Source organism: Camarhynchus parvulus, chromosome 19 (assembly GCF_901933205.1).
Source record: "Camarhynchus parvulus chromosome 19, STF_HiC, whole genome shotgun sequence".
Lineage (NCBI taxonomy): Eukaryota > Metazoa > Chordata > Aves > Passeriformes > Thraupidae > Camarhynchus > Camarhynchus parvulus.
In genome coordinates, this window is record NC_044589.1 from 5,252,624 (window position 1) to 5,256,773 (window position 4,150).

At 58.1% G+C, this 4,150-nt stretch overlaps 1 protein-coding gene across 9 annotated transcripts in view; it reads right to left on the reverse strand.

Moving 5' to 3' along the window:
• The window catches only part of LOC115911692 (NADPH--cytochrome P450 reductase), a 30,176-nt gene extending 29,818 nt beyond the window's left edge, over nucleotides 1-358 (reverse strand). Inside the window, exon 1 of one of the 9 annotated variants that reach the window (XM_030962859.1) lies at nucleotides 283-358. The gene's annotated coding sequence lies outside the window, so the exon portion shown is untranslated. Of the gene's footprint in view, nucleotides 1-71; nucleotides 91-238 lie in introns of those variants that run through there. The other 8 variants (XM_030962860.1, XM_030962858.1, XM_030962857.1 and 5 more) reach the window with 8 other exon arrangements.
• Nucleotides 359-4,150: the final 3,792 nt, after the last annotated feature.

A 4,150-nucleotide genomic window follows, 5' to 3' on the forward strand; every position in this document is an offset into this window, starting at 1 on the left:
GCCATCTCAGCCCCCCCAAAAAGAGATCTATTCACATCGATGTCCCTGCCAAAAACAGCGGTGCCACTCACCCCCACATAGGGGACCGCAGTCATGCCCGCAACACGCAGCCAGTGCCCCCAACACAGAAACAGCCCCCATGCCACGCCAACCCCACCGGGGGATGCCGGACCGCCCCTCCCAGGCACAGAGGGCCCCGGCGGCGGAGCGCAGCCCCAGAGAAGCCCCGGTGCCGCACCCTCCTCACCACACGCCGCCGGTGCCGCGGCTCCCAGCACCCACCGCCGCTCCGGCCCGTCTGGCGCTGGCGGCTCCCGCGGCCCCGGCGCGGCCGGCACGTACGGCGGACCGCACCACCCGCGCACACGCGCGGGGGAACACGCTCCGCCCTCGCCGCCCGACAATAGGCGGAGAGTGCGTCCGCTTGTGGAGATCACCCCTCTGCGGTGGCGCATGGTACAGCCCCATGACGGGTGTCTTAAAGGGACAGGAGCGGCGGAGGGGCCGGGTGAGGTGAGGGTCAGGGGCCGGTCAGGGTTGGAGTGTGGAGCGGTCACGGGTCGGTCAGGGCTGGGGTGGTCACAAGTGGGGTCAAGGTGCACAGCAGGGTCCAGAGGCCACCGTGGGTGCCAGCAGGGGCTCGGTCTGGGGGCAGGCTCAAGAGAGGAGGCAGAGTTGGGGTGAACATTGTAGTTTGGGGGTGAGCATGGGGGCGAGCGTTGGGGTCATGGCGGGGCCAGAGCTGGGGTGACAGTGGGAGCAGGGCTTGGGGCACTGTGGGGTCATGAACTGGGGTCAGTGTTGGACACTGACTCTGGCACTCCTGGGTGCCCATGGTGTGGGACTCCCAGCTCCCTGCAGGGTCACTGCCCACACCAGCGCCATGTGGGAGGACAAGGGGACCCCGAGGTGGGGGCTGGCACCCAGTCACTGCCATCCTCTGTGGGAGCCAGGGGCTGCTTCACCCAGGGCAAGCACATGCTCCTGATGTAACCACAGCCCAATGATTGGGTTTGGGGTGGTCTTTCTCTCGCTGCCACACCAGGAAGTTGCTCAAGCAGCTCTGGAAGCATCCCCAGCAGTCCCAGTGGGACATTTCACAACCCAGACCTCAGATCCCACAGGAACTGCTGCTCTCCTCCCCGTTGGTTTTTTTGGGGGGAGAAGCTGGGTTACAACTCTGCTGTTTCCAGCTTGGCCAAAGCCAAAGGCACAGCTTGTCACTGAGCAGTCCCACAGCTGTGTGGGGTCACCCTGGTCTGGGTCCCCTGGCACATCCAAAGTCACCATCCTGACGCCAGCGCTGTGTTGACGCTCGCTCCAGAGTCAATAAAACACTTGGGGAAGGTCCAAAGTTCGAGCTGGGCCTGGCAGGCACCTGAAGAGGTGTGAGGAGGGGGCACAGACCCAAAGAACACCCAGGGCTGCAGGGACACTGTTTTCTGACAGCAGTTGAGCAGAGGGTCCAGGGCTGTGAGGTCACCTGAGTCCTGGTGCTGTCACACAGAACAACACGAGCACACACACCGCTGCTCTCAAGGTGAAAAAAGGGAAGTTTATTTTCTGACTCCAACATTTTATAGGTTTCCAAAAGTGACAGTGGATTGGAGGGTGAAATTGCCACCTCTGCAATGACATTGGACAAACCAACAGTCCATCAGATTTCTCCTCCTCCATAAAAGAATGCAAAACAATGAGTTATTTACACAAAGTGTGCGAGACAGTTCGTTACAAGAATGTAAACATCAGAAGGCTTAGAGAATCTTAAAAAATCAAGGTGACACTGGTGCCACTCACAGCAGCTTTGGGACTGACCCCATGGAAGCTCCCTGGGGTGGCTGGTCTGTGACCATACTCTGTGGGGTGAATGGACGTGGGTTAAATATCCCAGTGGCCCTGAGGGGATGGCAGGACTGAGCAGGTCCAGGGCTGGGGTCATCCCATCAGGTGCCCAGACTGGCATTATGGCACAGCCTGTCCCATTCTGTCCCCACAGAGAAGGGGCTGGGGGCTCATCACACCCAGCCCAAACCCCCCCAGGGGCAAGCAGCAAAGTCCTGCAGCCCCCAGAGACCTCTTTGGTCAGTGCTTTGTCTCTCTGCCTATTTCTCCCAGCTCTCCTCTGTTCCCAGCAGAGGAGAGAGTGAACTTTTGAGACTGAACTTTTGGCCACAGAACCCTCACAGTGCCAGCAAACAGGGGACACCATGGGACAGCCGTGGAGGTGGCGTTTGGCAGTGTCCTGGCCCTGGCACAGGGAACCTGGCCCCCAGTCAGGATGTCTGCATGGCTAAAAGTTAATGACAGCAAAGCAAACACAGACCCATTTTCCTGCCAGCATCAATGTCTCCTGCCAGGCCTCCCCACTTTGTGGGTCCCCTCTCACTCCTGCATGGGGCAGCAATGGAGTCAAAGTCAGTTCTGCTTTCCTCGTGTATCCCTGCCTCCTTTTCCCTTGCACCACGCAGAGGGGATGGACTTGGACTTGCAGAGCATCCCTCCCATGGCAGGACAGCTACTCCAAGGACAGGGGACAGCTGGCTCTGCTCCCAGCACTGTCCCCAGACTGTCCCTCTGCAGGGACCCTCTGAGGACATGGGGGCAACCCACGGGGATTTCTGGGCTCTCTGCACACCCTGTGGGCAGACACAATCCTGGCATGGGATGAAGTGGCAGTTTTACTAGGAATGAGCCAGAGGCACAGAATAACAATCCTCCAGGGACAGCACGTTCCCAGGGCAGTCACCCCAGGGGCAGCCATCCCAGGCTGAACTGGGAGGTTATTGATTATTTTTTTTTCTTCTGTTTAAATTTTTTTTCCTGCTTTAGGAACTTCAATTCTCTGTCTCCCCACCAAGGAAATGAGTGGGTACTGCAATGTGTGATGAGTAACATTACTATGAGCTGAGATAGGCAGATGCCAAAACCCAGTGAGCTGATGACTTTTACCTCCTTCTCTTCCCAATTTAAATCCCCTTCTCAGCCTTAGACACGTTGGCAAATTCTCATCCCAACCTGCTTCCTCCCTCTCAGCAACTTCACTTCCCTGGGTGATGAGTTCTGAATTCACACCCAGCCCTGAGGAACTGGGACTTGTTGGACTCCACTGTCCAAGAGCATCTCACTGTGGAATGGATGCCCTCAGGAAAGCAGGGAACAGAAAAGAAATCTCCACAAACACCCATCTGGAGGGCACTGAAGACAGGTCCAACATTGCACATGACCAGGAGGTGCAGCTGGACTCTGAACACTCCTTGGGGACATGAGGAAGCTGCAGAAATCAGAGACCAAGTGATCTGCCACAGTCACCAAGAAGCTCCCAAAAGATCTGGGAGCAGAAAGAAAATAAATCCAAAGTGGTTTTGTGCTCAGTCCTGTCCTTAGGGCTCACCTGAAAACTGTGAAAATTATCTTGTCCCAGCATGGAAAGAACCTGCTCCTTCCCTCCTGGAGGGAGGTTTGCACCACCTGGGACTGTGCCTGTTCCCGCGGGTGACTCTTACAGGGCTTCCTCTACCGCAATAAAGGCAGGAAATGCTCCCTGGAAACACATCCCTCTGACAGCTCTGCGGGGACAGCGACTCCCTCACCGCACCGACTGATGGAGCTGGACAAGGAAAAACAACGGGATTCCAGCGGATTCCAGCGTGCAGTACCGCCTGTGCCCAGCGCTCGTCCTCACTGCGTGTCCTAAGCCACCGGCCTGACACGCAGCTGTGCCCGTCCCACCCCACTGATCCCATCCCACTTAATCCACTCCCCGGATCCCATCCCACTGACCCCGCCCCACAGAACCCATCCCACTGATCCCACCCCCCGATCCCATTCCCACTGATCCCATCCCACTGATCCCACTCCAGGGATCCCATCCCAGGCTCCTGCCCCACTAATCCCACTGATCCGACCCCACTGATCCTGCCCCACTGATCCCCCTTATCCTGCCCCATCGATCCCACCCCACTGATCCCATCCCACTGATCCTGCCCCACTGATCCCCCTTATCCTGCCCCATCGATCCCATCCCACTGATCCCACCCCCCTGATCCCGCCCCAGGGATCCCATCCCACTGATCCCATTGATCCCACCCCACCCACTCCCCAAGGGGCAGCTCCAGCCCCCCACTTATAAACAAACCCAGAGAAAACCAGT